Source organism: Triticum dicoccoides, chromosome 4B, assembly GCF_002162155.2.
Source record: "Triticum dicoccoides isolate Atlit2015 ecotype Zavitan chromosome 4B, WEW_v2.0, whole genome shotgun sequence".
NCBI classification, from domain to species: Eukaryota; Viridiplantae; Streptophyta; class Magnoliopsida; order Poales; family Poaceae; genus Triticum; species Triticum dicoccoides.
The window spans coordinates 652532688-652548923 of NC_041387.1; the positions used below are offsets into that span (position 1 = coordinate 652532688).

At 44.2% G+C, this 16236-nt stretch overlaps 1 long non-coding RNA gene across 4 annotated transcripts; it reads right to left on the bottom strand.

Moving 5' to 3' along the window:
* Positions 1–10489: 10489 nt before the first annotated feature.
* Positions 10490–14941, bottom strand: LOC119292056. 4 transcript variants are annotated; one of them, XR_005142838.1, is made up of 6 exons: positions 14621–14941; positions 14279–14361; positions 13952–14175; positions 13676–13808; positions 12095–12428; positions 10490–11716 (listed from the first exon to the last, which is right to left on the bottom strand). It is a non-coding gene; the product is annotated as an uncharacterized LOC119292056 (long non-coding RNA). The 4 variants fall into 4 exon arrangements; XR_005142839.1 differs by having other exon boundaries at positions 10490–12428; positions 13952–14059; XR_005142837.1 differs by having other exon boundaries at positions 10490–12428.
* Between the last annotated feature and the right edge of the window lie 1295 nt (positions 14942–16236).

A 16236-nucleotide genomic window follows, 5' to 3' on the forward strand; every position in this document is an offset into this window, starting at 1 on the left:
CACCACCATAGAGAGGGATCGACTCATCAAGTGATCTACTCATTGGACCACCAAGAGCTCATCACAAGAACATGCCTCCTGAGGTTGTTCTTCCACTTGTACTAGTTTATCCTCAGCCCCTCGCGAGGCTAATCCACCACAAAGCAGGAGTAGGGTATTACACCGCATGGTGGCCCGAACCTGGGTAAACTGTTGTGTCTTTCTTGCCGTGTTCATCGAGCTAGGTCGTGAGAGCAGCGGATCGATCAGCTTGAGAGGTTGAGTTCTTCGCACACGCCCCTGAGTTCGAACCTTTCTTGGGTTTGCGGAGCCCGGAATCCGACAAAGGTCACAATAATCGAACCAATGGCAATAAGTTCTATGGATAACCATATACTCATAGATAAATTGTGTTCCCCTCAAGATAACAATACCTGTCTACTAGAGGTCTATCAGATCGCACAACTACCTATCAACTCCATTATTGGAGACATCTAACTCACGGCCTAGGGAGTTAGATGTCTCCAACTACACTGATGGATCAGGCATCTCCAATAACAAAATTACTGCAAAGGTAAATAGAAACATAGAGAGAACAAACATAAATAGATGACATCTATCAAATAAAGACTCAACAATAGATGACTGCACCCATAACAAACAATTACACAAATAACATCACATTAAAAAGGGGTTCAAAAGTTGTTACAACCCATCATGATGACCTCGACGGGGAAGGGAGAAGGGGCATTGGTGAAAAAGATGGTGCTGCCGCGGTGGCGCATCGCCGAGTGCCTCTTGATGTGGATGGTGTCTGGACATGGAGAGATGGAAATGATGATGGATGATGGTGGGCGGCTAGGTTTGATGGATATATATATAATCGGCCTCCACGGGTCTCATCTGTGGATGTATGTTCTCTCCTTTGATCCAAGGGTTCTAGGTGAGCCAAAGCCTTTCCCAAAACATCCCGTGATGACCAAGTAAATAGTAGGAACAAACGCAGACGAAACACACGAAGAATCATGTCTGATCTTGGCGATTTCGGCCATTCCTTGGCCTCGGACGACCACCGGTACGACCGAGCGGTCGTATCGAGCGTTGTGTCTCGCTGAATCAAACTGCCACTTGTATGTTGTGGAGTCTTGGATGTTCTGTTTCCCTTTATTTTACGGTACCAGAGTACCTGCCACTCCGCACTGTCTTGCGTCATCATCTGCATTTACTAACATGCATTTTGTATTAGTGATTTTATTTAGGTAAACGTTTATAGACGTTGCGCGGGCCGAAGCTTCGACCGGTCGCACGCCTCGTCATGCGCCCAGCGCGAGCGCACCGGGCCACGCCCCTTTTTTTGTGGGCCCATATAACCATCCTCCTCCCTCCCGCGATCCAACTCCCCTTTTTCATCTTATTAATGCCGCGAGTTCCCCCGCCGTTCCCCGTTGCCAGGCTGCACGCCTTAGCCGCTGCCTACCCGCGCTCCCCCTCCCCCCCACACACACACGCCCCGCTCCTCTGCCGCCGCCGATGATACGTTTTTGCTGCAACTGGAATTGAGGAAGCTCCCACCGGTGCCCGGTTTTGTTGCAACCAGGCGACGACGAGCGTGGCCGGCGACGATGGCGCCTGACTTTGCTACAACCAGAGACGTTCAAGTGTAAAATGTGGCAACCAGCAAAAACAAAAGCTGGAACAGGCGCTCGCGTTTGCTGGAAGTGTTTTTTAATTTTGCTTCAACCGACCACCGGAGCTCTTACACCCTCGCAGGCGACGCTGTAAAATGTTGCAATCGGCGAAAACAAAAGCTGAAAAGAGCGTTCATGTTTGCTGAAAGCGTTTTTTGATTTTGCTTCAACCTACCACCATAGCTCTTATTTTTGTTGTAACCGGCAACCTGCAAAGCTTCCACCGGTGAGTTTTTTTGCTTCCATGGCGACAGATGGAAGTGGCGACCTGGGAGACGACGGCGATGGGAGCGGCATGCACCCGGCAGCGAGGGTCGGCAAGGGCGGTCTGGGGCGCTCACCTGGTGTTGCAACCATGGGGTGGCGAGGTGCAACCGCTGCCGGCCGGTGCTACATAGTCGTGATGTCAGAGCGGTGACCCGCCATGGCGAGGAGCTGCAAAGAACACGACGGCGACGATGAGGGATGCATACGGCGGCGACGAGGTTGCAAGCACAGCGCGGGAACGCCGGTGGCGGCTCGCTGTCGGGTGCCGGGGCGGCGCTCTCCTTTCTCTCAGCGTGTATAGATCGAACGGATCTGGCCAGACCGGCAGAAACTTTCGGCCGGTGCGCCGACGCAGAGTACCGCCCTTTTATTTAGACGTTTGACAAAATCTCAGTTGCATTAGTTCATCGTGAATCTAGGTAGTACGCCATATTAAGTCTAGAATTGCAGCCAAATGGTTGCCCAATTTTAAATTCCAGAACTTTAATGCTATTTCCAATCGTATTCAAGAAGGTATGTTTTTTTTAGCTAGGAGTAGGCACATATAGGAAAAGAAAGTACACTTGGACATGCTGAGCATGCAAGTACTAGAAGCCTAGAACCACATGCTATCATCTCTAGGCCACCAGCATCCTGCAATCATAATGCATAGGCAGAAACATGCAAATGGTTAAATGTGGTAGGAGAGTGAAGAGGGAGGCAGCTAAAGATGGCACAGAGATGCCGATATATAGGGCTATAGTGCGTTGCATAGAACTGTTTGCATGTAGTAGTAACAAAGCCTTGAAGCAATTGCACAGGAAGCTAGATGCAGGTGGGTATTAATGGAAGGAGAGGCAGCCTAGCTCTTTCAAGCCAGTGTCATGAGATGCGAAGCTGCATGGAGCCCCCGTCCATAGAGAGGGGAGAAGGGAAGAGGGGTCAGAGAGACTGCAGGAGAGGGTTGTGTAGGTAGCCTGCCTGATTGCCTGAATAATCTTCCTCTAGCTCTTTCCCATTCCACTGCAGGACCAGAAGGAGGAGCTGGGTAGGCATCTGCCTACCATGGTGTCTCATCTTATATGCAAATGTCAATGCATGCGTCATTGTGCATGCCTAGCCTAGGCACATGCATGTAGTAGTAAAAGCTATCTTCCGCTTAGCCATTGTATAGCTAGCCTTTGCTCCTGTACAGCATGCCAGCACTGACCTGTGGCATCTTGTTCAGGTTAGCAATACTAATCTAGACAAAGCAAATCAGTAAATAATCATGCATGGCATGTGCATGATTGATAGCAATGCTTCAGGGGCAGATCATGTACCGGCCATCTATTTGACATGTATAAATTGTACTCCCTCCATTCCACAATGTAGTGCGTCCATGCTTCCCAAGATCCAAATTTGACCGTAAATTTAAACAACGAGACCGACTGTGACTGGCGGGAGCAAAAATTATACCGCTGAATTCGTATTTTCGATATAATTTAGCGGTATAATTTTTGTTCCCGCCGTAGTCAGTCTCGTCGGTTAAATTTACGGTCAAACTTGAATCTTGAAAAGTGCAGACGCACTACATTGTGGAATGGAGGGAGTACTATTGCCTTTGAAAGGATTGTTGCAACCATCACATCACTTGCACGTCAGCTAGGGACACATCATGGAAACCGCAGACACATAATTTTGGCACTCTTCCTACACATACCTGATCGATCGGTTGTGCCTAGCTTTTCCATAATGCAAGAGGTCCCATGCAAAATTCAGAGGCCCATACCCCTACCTAGCTGCCTACCTACATATTTTGTGCATGCATGCCCTCTCTACTGGTAGCGATGGATCGATGCAAAACTTTGAAGGAGAAGGAGAAGCCAAGGTAAATGATCATGCAAGCATCATCAATCCAGACAATGGCATGGCATCTGATACCCTCGAGTACTAGCAGGAGGTAGCTACACGGAGCCGGCCAGCACCTTTCTCTGTTTAGTCGTCTTTACATATGTTGGAGTGCATGCATCTCTACCTATCTATCTATAATCTCTCGCCATCAATCGATCCCTCTCCTCATCTTTCCTCCCCTGAGGCGCGTACGTCGACGACACGTACGTACAGGTCCCCGTGACGCGTGCCGTCGACGTCGTTTGATACGATACGGTGGCTCGCCGTGGCGTGGCGGTTGTGGTGGTGGGGGGAGAGCTATGGCTATGTTGTAATGGAGGGGAGAGGAGGAGAGGAGAGGAAGAGGAGGGGACCGAGTCCCTTTGAGATGGAATGCGACCGGTGAAAGGCCGGCCGGGCCGGAGCCAGTGAAGAAGCGGGGGGTGGTATGGTACAGTGCACATGCGTTATGGCGCCACGCTTGGACAAGATATTGATTACTATTGCCCCTGCCATGCTTAAAGCTTCTCTCTCTCTCTCTCTCTCTCTCTCATGTGCATATATATAGCATATATATATTTCTGATGTTTTCTAGGGCATATGCATATGCCATGCCATGCATGGACCACCAATTATGTGCCTTGAGGGAATGGCCATTTCGACATCACCAAGGCCCCCTTTGGGGTTGGGTCCTATAGCTAGCTAGATTGTACGTGCTAAGTAGCTGCTAATAAGTACTAATGTACTATCATGCACGCGTATGGGCATGCTTAGTTAATACCGATACTACTCCGTGCATGATTATGAAAGAGGTAGCTCGGTGCAGTGCTGATCAATGTGGACTTCTGCTGTCTAAGTAGCTGCAGATCCTAAATATACCTGGAGATTCTAAGGTTTGCATATAAGCTATGAGCATTTCCTGAACGAAATAATCTTCTGACAAATAAAATTAGTATGAATATATCAGTAATCCAGCTAGCTGCGTAAAGGTGTGATACAATTGCAACAAATCTGTAGCTTGGATTTTGCTATAAGAAAACCCCCAATTGTCCAAGAAGAAAGAATTAGACTTGGATGGTCCCTGCAGTGAGGATGCCTAGCTAGGCAAAGGTAGGACTTGAGCGTGATGGACCCTTGGAGAGTGAAAGGTAGCTAATAGCTAGGGACCTCTCCTTGGGCACTATTTGTTTAACAAATCGTGTTATGCATTCCAAATCCCATTCAATTCAGATGCGATGGCAATTTCCTATGCATTAATATGGTGGTAGACCCATATTCCTAATAGACAAAGTGGACAGCGCAAAGATATAAACACTACCACAACATATCAACAGGACAGGTTTCGTTGTAGATATAAATTCGATATCACACACCCGGAGATATTTTCTTTTCTGAAAAGGAGGTCAAAACCCCTGGCCTCTGCATCATATGATGCACACAACCATCTTATTTGCATATCCGGACATACGATGCATAGAGAATAATGATACAACTTGATTTATTTTATACTCCCTCCGTTCCTTTTTACTCCGAGTATTTAGATTTGTCTAAAGTTAAAGCCTTTGAAGTTTGACCATGTTTGTACAAAAAAGTATTACAATTCATAATACAAAATCAATATTATTAGATCCATCATATTTATTTGGTATATTTATCACGCTTCTGGGAGGATACTTGGCTTGGTGCCGCTGACGCTTCAGTATCCGTCCCTGTATAGTATTGTTCAACGACGTGATGCTTTTGTTGCAATGATTTTGCAGTACATCCCCCTTAATATTCAGTTTAGGAGGACGCTTGTTAGCAACCGGTGGGAAGCGTGGCTTCATTTGGTGAGTAGACTGATGGAGGTTCAGCTATCTCATCAGCCCGATCAGTTCTGCTGGAAGCTTACTAGGTCTGGAGAGTTCACAGTTAAATCGATGTATATCGATGTCATCAACTCTAGTGCCATTCCTAGTTCCAAAAATGTTTGGAAAGTTAAAGTTCCTTTGAAAATTAAAGTGTTTATATGGTTTGTACACAAGTCATATTAACAAAGGATAACTTGGTAAAGCGCAACTGGACATGATCTACTAGGTGTAGTTTTTGTGATCGGGACGAAACTATCAAACACTTATTCTTTGATTGCCCGTTGGCCAGAGTTTTGTGGTACACGGTGCACATTGCCTTTAACATTACTCCTCCGAATTCGGTCAGTACGTTATTTGGAACGTGGCTTGTTGGGATAGAGTCCGAAACAGCTAGACACATTCGCGTAGGAGTATGTGCTTTGTTGTGGGCAATTTGGAACTGCAGAAATGATTTGACTTTTAACAGAACAAAAAATATTTATTTTTTGCAGGTTATATTCTGAACCACTGCACTGATCCGTATGTGGCCGTTACACACTCCGACGGGGGCCAGGGAGCGTTTGGTTACTGGATCTATCCGGTGGGAGATGGTAGCACGGGATATCTTCAACCGGTTTGGATGGCGGTCATGTAATAGGATAGGCGATTAGTTTACCTATCTTTGTTATGACATTCGGTTGTGCCTTCTTGGTTTTTTGTTTTTGGCGTTGTGGCGCTTTGTGAGTTTGCCGTTAATTTGTTTTCAGACTGTAAGACCTTGTTAAACCTCTTTATTTTTCTATAAAGGTGGCCGTATGCATCGTTCTGATGCAGAGGCCGGGGAGTCCCCCTTTTTTTAAAAAAGTAAATGTTAATAATATTTAATATAAATTTGGAAAGTGAGCAAAGTTTGACTTATGATAAATCTAATATGCAGAGTAAAAAAGACCTAGGGGAGTATGTACAACGTAGGTGGTGGAAAGTACTCCCTCCATATCAAAATATAAGATGGGTTTTTGCAGTTTAAGTAAGTACATATTTTTCTTCTTCTCCCGGTGATAAGTAAGATACTGTAGGTAAATTAATTGGAGACTTCACGCAAAAAAGAAATTATTGGAGAGGACAAAATGACAACAACGTAGATCTGCTCGTGTGGGCCCTAGCAAACCCATGGCCCACGCCTTCCAGAACCGTTGGTTCACTTTCTGGCACATCACCGTCACCATGTTCCCCCATCACTCTTTCTCACTCGTCCCTAAAAAAAATCACTCTTTCTCACTCGCGCGCGCTCTCTCTATCTGTACACAAGACCGCCGTATAGTACGCGCAGACAGTGTCCTGTGTATGTACACACACCGATCGCTGAGGTCGGCAAGCAAATCGCGGATTCGTCGCTGCGACTTTGGACCAGCTGCCACCTTAAGCCCTCCAAAGCGTCACATGGCCATGGCTGGCCGATTGGTCGCAGGATTCCCAACCCCGGACCAAAACGTTCGTACAGATAAACAAAATGCAGTTGACTTGAAATGAAATGACTGGTGATCTGATTCGCAGAACGAATAACTGCGCTGTCAATCAAGGGCATCCGGAGCTGCATACGGATCGAATCCGATGTGCCGTGATTTGATCTCATCCGTCAAATGGTACTTGTCTATCTAGATGAAATCGGAGGGAAAACCCTCTTTTGCTCAAAAGGGAACTTGTCCATCTAAGAGTACTTGTAACCCGCGACCATCCAGATGTCGATGCTAAGTTTTCCTCCTTGAAAGGCAGACAATGGGGGCTGGCTTAGACATACGAAAATTCTCGGAGTAACATGGAGGTCCATGGGTGAAAATAAGAGCTAACGCTGCGCGTTGGCCGATGCTCGGAGACCCTCATCGCAATGTCGTATTTGTTGCGCTCGTCATTATGCAACACCATCATCGTTGCAGTTACCGTCATAGCCGTTGTGGTCGTTGTCATCACAGCATCGCCACCGCTGCAGGCGTCGTTGTGATAGTATCGTCGTTGTTGTGGTCGCCGCCATCGCAACAACGATGTTGTTTGCGACAACGCCTTGCAGCATGGTGATACCCTCTCAACTCTGGCTTGCAACACCCCAGTACTCCCCTCCATCGACGCCTGCCTGCAACACAGTCACAAGACCTCCGTCGTGGATCCGTCCCATGCCGCCGGCGAACAATGCCCCCTGAAGCACTGGTGCTCACCTGCAACACAGGTGCAAGACCTCCATGGATCGAATCCGATGGCGAACAGTGCCCGTCTATTGCACTACCTAGAATAGTTTTGTAGCATTAGGCAGCGGGTTTGGTCCGCACCGCGACGGCGAGCGACACACGCCTGCAACACTGGCACCAATTATAGGATGCCACGCCATGGCTCTGATGAGCTTAATGCAGCCAATCGATCTAGAGCTTGGATGACAGCCCGTTGCAACACAATTGTATGGAGAAGAGAGAAGGGCAGCACGAGCTCGACCGTTTTTAGCGATATGGGAAAGAATACCGTTTCCAGCGAGAAGCTTTGGCAGAGAACGCTCATGTGGGACCACACATGACAGCGTGGCGTGCCAGCGAGGCAGCTGATTTCAGGAAGAAATCAAATAGCCATGTGAAAAAAAATAACTGATTTCCAAACATAAGAGGGGGTTAGAACATCTCCAGCTGGAAATGGCTAATTTGACCCGCTAATTATCCACGGACACGTCCGCTTTGAACCCTATTGAACATTACCCGACCATGTCCGCTTTGAACCCTATTTGTCCGTGTTGTCCGTGAACGTAGTCGCGACCCATCAAATTGTTCGGACACATGCATATAATTGATGGGATGACGGGGAAAAGGAGAAGAAGGAAAAATTAAAGATAGAAAGTCATCTGAAGTGGGTTAGGTCCGAGTTGGTTACGTTCGGACAGCCCCATTTCCTCCTCACCTATGGGATAGATTTCGATTCAAATAGCCCAGACATATATGAACGATTTGGAGGTCTGTTTGAAGATGGTTTTTATGTCCAGACACTGTCGTTTGGAAGGTCCGAGTAAAGATGCTCCAAGTGGAGAGAAGGACATGTACGGCTGTAACTTCCTTCCACAACTGAACCGTTCGTCAGTCTAGCATTTATACTGAATAATGTGTGCTAGCTAGGGGATCACCCAGCAGGCCAGCAGCTACTCCTGATCTCTCCAGCTGGATCATTTCACTGCCCATGCGATCGATCTGCGATTAACCATGCACGCAACACAACTGGCGGCGTAATAGTGACACTGTCCTATACCCTTGTTCCTGCTTGCGCACATAACTTCTGTGTGTACCCGCTGCACTGTACATATGCGACACCGCCTGCCACTGCCAGCCTCGCCGTGATTACCCACTGTAGGGACGTCATCTCATCTCATCTCCCTCTCACAATGTCAACACGGCATCCAGTAACTTTTCCATCAGGGAAAAAGAAACTTTCTACAGTGCACCCTTGTGAACAGTAAAATTGAAAAAATAAACAAATTCTAATGATTATAAAAACTTTTGGCAGCAAAAAAATTCTGAATGTTCTATGTACGTGCAAATTTCAACGAGAACTAACACTCCTAGTGCTCTGGGAAAAAAATTGTTGCTCCAAAAAGACCATTTCAAAGCATTTTGATGTGCGCATTTTGTAATTTTTGCCCAGACCTAAGTGAATATGATTTCGTCGCAGAAATTTGCACACATGACAAAAAATAAGCAATCTTTGTTGTAAAAAAATACGAGAAAATTTTAAGACTATTTTCAATTGTAAGCTCCAGATTAGAAGGACACTTTCCGTTTCTACAGAGTAGTAATATGTAGTACTAGTAACGAGAACAAAAAAACCTAAGAAAAACGACTATAAAATGCTGATTTTTGCTGACACTAGTACAGTACAAATTTTTTACTGACATTATTAGCAATAAATAAAAATAATGGCGACCCATCCTGGCTAGCGTCGTCCGGGTCGGTCCAGGGTGTATGAAGCATGGAGACTTCGGCCCTGCCTGTGCATGGCCCTGGATCCTGGGGTGTGCGCCTTTGCAGATCATCATTTGCCATGTTGCGCAGTCAATGGCACAACGTCACATGCCTACCACGTTGGATCTCAGACCACGTACTGGTGCCTGGTGCAAGCTGCTACTAGTCGCCAAGATGTGTGGTGCAGTGTGTAGGTGACAAAGTCAGATCGCCCGCCTGCAACCGGCCCAGGTAATGGCTGGCTGGCTGGCCGGCCGTCCGTCCAAGCAGCAGGTCTCTGAATGTACAACATCACGGAGAGTGCAACATGTATGTGCTACTGTATACTCCCTCCGTTCCTAAATATAATAAGTCTTTGTAGAGATTCCACTGTGGACCACATACAGATTATATAGATGCGTTTTAGAGTGTATATTCACTCATTTTGCTTCGTATGTAGTCCATAGTGGAATCTTTACAAAGACTTAAAAATTCGAAAATCATATTCTGAAGTTTCAAAACAATCTGAACAAAATGCACAAGCACATAATGATGTATACTACGTACATTTATGCAAAAGCTTAAGATGAAGTGAATGTGAAAAATCCAGGCTCCATGGAGCCCTGGATTGCATGTATCTCAAAGCAGTAGTATATATAGCAAGGTCTGTACATGTATAATATGCTGATTGCATCATCAGTGATTACAAAACTGAAAAGAGCGGATGACAAGTCATTGGATAGCTTCACAGGGTCTTAAAGAAAGAACCAGCAGAAACTTGACCCGCTTTTCTATATAACTCAACAGCAAACTGCGACTTAAAATGGGGCTAAAAGGATCTTGACGATCATCTCGGAAAGGGACATCTGGAGAATCGAAAAGACAATCAGAAGCAACAAATATACTTGCATATACAGGCATTAAAGATCACATCACATGTTAAGATGGCACAAATGTTCGGGTACTGTGCATGATCCTTTCAGGCATACAACCAGATACCGCAGGCAACATATATTACACAGAGCTGACATTATTTTAGGCACCAGCTAGCTACTACGACGCTTGATCCTGCTGCTTATGTCGCAATCTGCATACATTTAAGTTAAGAACATACCTATATGTGTGCATCACAACAAGATTTTCGAACTAAACCAAGGGGAGAGCATATGCCTTTCACTTCAATGGGTTTCCTGGGAGGAAAAGGTCCTCCTTCAGTACATGCTCCCATTCTGACGGTGAGTGGCTTAAGCTTAGCTGCTTCTCATGCAAATTCACATTTGCAGGTTTCCTGAGACTCCTCAAGTAATGTGTACTGACGTACTGCCTTGCGGTTCTGCTATCCACTTCATCAGATAAGGCTCTGCACCCAGCATCACCAGGCAAATCAGTATTCAACAGCATCAGGCAAATCGGTCTTCTGAATTAGCTCCTCACGCGCGCCGCGGTCAGGTTGTTTTCTTTCAAAGCGACACACCCAATCATTGGAATGGAAAACCTCTTGTCCCCCATTCACGACGTTGCTATTGTTAGGTTCGCATCTTTTCAGGACTTGCAGCCTGGCCATAACAGCATCTTCAAGCTCACCAAATCCATTTTTACTTGTTGCTTTGCTGTTTGGAGCTCATGAGCATGGCCATAAAAGCATCGCGTGTTTTGCTTCCTCACTACATCCTAGCTGATCTTATGTTGGTGTACTCATCCAATGAGCTTGTATCGTAAAGTCGTGAAGTGCAGCAATAGTAGTAGCACCATCAGCCTCATCCCCTTCATTGATACTTGCTTCGTAAAGTTCTTTGATGGTGCCCTCCACTAAAGAGTTTGTACTATCATCAACAGCATCATCAAAAAAGTTGTCATCAACAACACACCTGTCCTGTTACAATTATGTATATCTTTTTGCTGCTCAGTATTGCCCTCATCACATAGCTTCAAAACTTTCAGTCAAGCAAACACATCAGCATCAAACAAAAGCACAATGATATGCGATTCAAGTATATGACGATTAACCAAGAATATAGAAACATTCAAATAATTTCCTATTACCTATTCAAACAAAAGCCCAAACTATAACTAGTCTGTTAATTATAGTACCTCGGCAAAAGCTCTCGGTTGATCGTAGTCATAGGTCAGCACCAATCTGAAAGTACCTCAGTAAGTCAGCAGACATATAGGATGTGAGGAAACAAAAAAAATGCTTTTCTGAATTCACATCAGTAGAGGCTTTTGAAAGGACGGCTGTAAAATGTCCAGGAGTGTAGGAAGAACAACACCAAGGTGAGTTATTTCGTCCCATAAAGTACACATGAATAATTGGACTTCAGTAACTACAGAACTGTGTGATCCCATCCCAAATACTTATTGGAATACAGGCATGTATTACATCAAGAATAAAGAGTTCTACTTCTCTTTATTTGACGAGTGAGTAGGGATGTTACCTCTCAACCTGTCCTAAACAGGATATGATCTGCAGTGATAAAAAGGAAAAATGCTAGAAACAATAGAAAATACAATGCACCTCTTTTTTCTTCCTTGCGTTGTAGCTTGAAGGTTTGTCTCGACAGCAAGATGAGCAATTCGTGGTGCATACAATGAAATAAAACAAATACAAATTAGGAAATTAGCAACAGCAAGATGAGAAAATGAAGATGCATTGAAATAAAACAAAAACGAACGCGACATGAGGTTAAAAGTTACAAAATGGATGCATTGCTGCATCAAAGCACAGGAGTAGATTATCTTGAAGGAGAGAATCCAAGGTGACGTTTTGCATGAACACGTCATGCACACACACCATAGTTTGGAATGTGAGACCATACTTTGGTGTGCTTCCACTTGTTTAGAGAGCTCCGCTGTAAAATTAGGAAATTGATCACAAGATATCAGAAACACGAAGGACAAAGTTTGAATACTTAATAAAACAGTTAATAGTTAATAGGGTGTTGGAATACATAAACAGTAAAGGACAAAGTTTGAATAGTTAATAAAACAGTTAATAGGGTGTTGGAAACTTGGAATACATAAGCAGTCCAACCGGAGAGTGTAGGCCTGACATTTGCCAAGATTTGACCTTGGATTCAAGAATCTGTTAAAAGGGTTCTAAATTTTTGTAACAGAATATTGTGTCCTAATTTAGATGCTACCTTTCATGATTAGTGGAGCTGGTATTCCTGTAGATGTTAATTTACCATGAGTTTGTTCTGTTTTCTTTTTTGCTGGTTTATTTACTGCAGATGCACCTGTGATCCTATGAAGCATTCTCATAGAACATCTCTTTTTTTTTCCTTCTGTATCGACAATAAAGTTAAGTTGGTTTTTTTGGGTATCTTATCTCAAATATTCTTGGATTTGACAAAGCAGTCTGCTATTTGCACCCTGGAAGACATGGATGTTATCAAGGAAGGAAAGGTTAGTATTACTTTCATGATAGAAAGGGATGTGCACACTAAATCTGCAGCTTGCGTAGGTAGCATCACTAAATTTTGATGAGGGTAGAATTGCTGGATACTGAAAGAGTAAATATATCTGTCGATGGGGGTAAAACTCATAGGTATCAGGAAAGCAATGTGCAGTACGGCTCAGATGGAGCTAAAATTGACAAGTGGGCATAACGCCCATTCCGGGACGAGTTGGAAGAGGAATTCCAAAATATTACATGGGTACCTTTTGTGGCTACGTTGGACATAGCATCAAATGCTGAGATAGTAGCTAAGGCAGTAAGTAAATTCACTGCTGGATGCATTACTGTTTCATCTTTTGTTGCTTAGATGAACATGGCAGGTGTTGCATTAGCCATGAGGTGCAGACTAAAAAAGACAGAAGAACATGGGAGGTGCTGTGTTCTGTCTGATAAACAAGACATTTCCAGTTGCAACGATGTGATGTCCCCCCTCATATGTGGAAAGACTTCTGCGTGCAGTTGCAACAGCACTGATATTACCAGTGATTTAAAAAGAGAAAAGATACTACCTGTGAATTCACATATGTGTCTTAACCTCAATTACATATGGGCCGCCTAAAAGCTAAACCCCTCCCTGTAAGGACATTCTTCATCCTACAACTGTGCCTCATCATAAATGTAAAACATCGATCGTGTTACCTTCATGTAAGAAATGCAACTTTGGCATCATTTCTGAAGTGCTTTGCTGATGAAAAATGTCCTGAGAGCTAGAAAACAGAGGAGCAAAATCATCCTTTCCTAAGTGCTTTTTGCTGCTTCTCCATGTCCCTCCCTGCAAAAGATAATGAGAAACATTTGAAATTACTTACTGCAAGTCTGCAAAAATGTTGAATTGCAAAAGGGAAAACGAAAACTCCCAGCCGAACTCTACATTTGTCTAAGGAATCATTACTGGCAGCATTTGAGACTTGACACCTGATTGTGTATATGTCCTTGAGCATTTTGTCTAAAGAATCCTTAGCTAATTGGTGCTTCGCGTCTTTCTCTCCTGATTCAGACAAGACCTTTGCTGACGATGTCCTACTGACAATTCACACGAGTAACATCTTTATCCAAGATATCTTGATTGTAACCCCAGAACTGCTGAAATAGTTTTCTTAACAGAGCTTCACAAACCAATCAATGAACTACTGCCTCACCTACAAAAGGATAATTAACATCTCACAGATCAGGCCTATGCCAGCAAAATGGCAAGGCACTTATGTTTATGCAAAAGCACATGGTAGCGATTGGTTCAACTACCTGCGTTGTCGCTGGTTGCTCTGGCGCTTCTTGATTTTGTACTCAAGATGGCTTTTCGCTGTGTCTGAATTTCGCATGGGTGCCTACAAAATAACGCATCGCGCTAAACTGAGGCGCAGATTTTCTGTCGGCATCACTACAGAGACACCGACAAAAAGATTAAGCTAAGAACAGGCTAACTATTGACCGCAGTACTGAACAGCTTGAGGCTCTTGTAACTTGTGAAACTAAACGACTACAGAAACTTTTGGAATAATTTGTGATAACTACCGTTGGATCAACTGCATAATTTTGAGATGAAAAATGAATAAATAAAGGCGTCCTCTCGTTGCTCTACGTTACCTGAATCTTTGAGGCGTCCTCTCGCCATTTCGGCTGAAACTTGTGCAGAAGCAGAGTGAGCAACCTTTACAGCTGGGGCGGCACCTCCTGAGGGAAAAGCTTCGGTATCTCGGAGGGGAGCTGGAGGATGTCACGGACGACGGCGCGGTCGGCGGCGTCGAGGCTGGGGTGCGCCAGAGTGCCCGCAGGATGTACTCTACCGAGTCCTTGGCCCGCGCGCGCGGGCCAGCGGCGGGAGGTGCGCGTGCCCCCAGAGCGCCGCCGCCGATGTCGTCGTCCCGTGTGGCCGCTCCTCCATCGCCGGCCTGGTTCCGCCGCCGCGTGCGGGGAGACTATGGGCCAAGACATGAGTGGCAAAGGCAATGCGCGTTGCTAGCGGGCTGAAATTAGCCCATGGGTCTTGACTGGGCCCACCCAAACTCATTCATTCACAATTATCCATTCAATGGTTATTTTTGGGGCCTATTTCTCAAAAAAAAAATCCATTCAATGGTTATTTTTCTCAAAAAAAAATCCATTCAATGGTTATGGATAAATATGTACACTCTACTGGTGACTAGTATTTTTTTTCATTTGAGAAGTCCAAAATTATTAGTACAATTTCATAATTATGCATCCAATATTTATGACAAAAGATATAGACACTTCACCAATCACTGATTGTATCCATGAATAACTTATATGGTAACTCCCAATGAATCAATTGCATAGTTTTCAATTGAATGTATTCTAGTTGGTTCTAATTATATATTACATCCCTTCATTTTTATTATGTAAATTTTCCTTTAGGTATATTCTTAATTATTAGGCGCAGTTTCCGTTTAACCCCATTAGAAGCCAATTCTACCCCTCTCGGAAGGACTATTAAATAACCGTTGGTAATTAGTTCTCTACTCAACAATATAACCAAGGGTATTTTAGTCCAAAGTATCTTCAAACCAATGCCTTGATCACTGTGCACAAAAGGACACCTAATAAAAAAAGTAAAAGATGCACAAATAGGCCCCAAAAATATATTTAAGATGCACCGGTGAACAATTGATGCACACCTATATATGTTCACAATCCAAATACGAGCATGTGCATGAAGATGCAAACAATTAATGTACACCTATCATCAGGCTCCAATTATAATGTCGGTGGGTATTGAAATCAACTAGCCCACACAAATCGAGCATGCTTACAGCTATAAAATGTAACCAAATATTTTTTTTGTGAAATATAATCTTTTTTAGTTTACTTAAAAATAGTGCAGACAAGGATGCCTTATGGTTACATTTGGTTGTTTACGCAACATTTTCGGTGATTTTTTTGTTGCATGTTTTTGCTTTCGAGGTGTTCATGTTATTTGATTTTTTTAAGCAATGTGTTTAGTTAAACATTAATTTTTACAATATTATGTATGTGCCATTGTAAATAAAAATAGTGCTTGCAATATGTTTGACGTAATATACAATAGTATGATGTTTTATGGTAATGTCTCCACTCCAGCAATATCAAAAGGTAGCCAAATGTGTGAAAAAAATGGTAACTTCTTATGGATGCCAAGTTCCCGACTATCTACTACGACAAGGTTTGCCCGGCTCCGGTGATGGAGGGGCAATGACGGCGGCGCG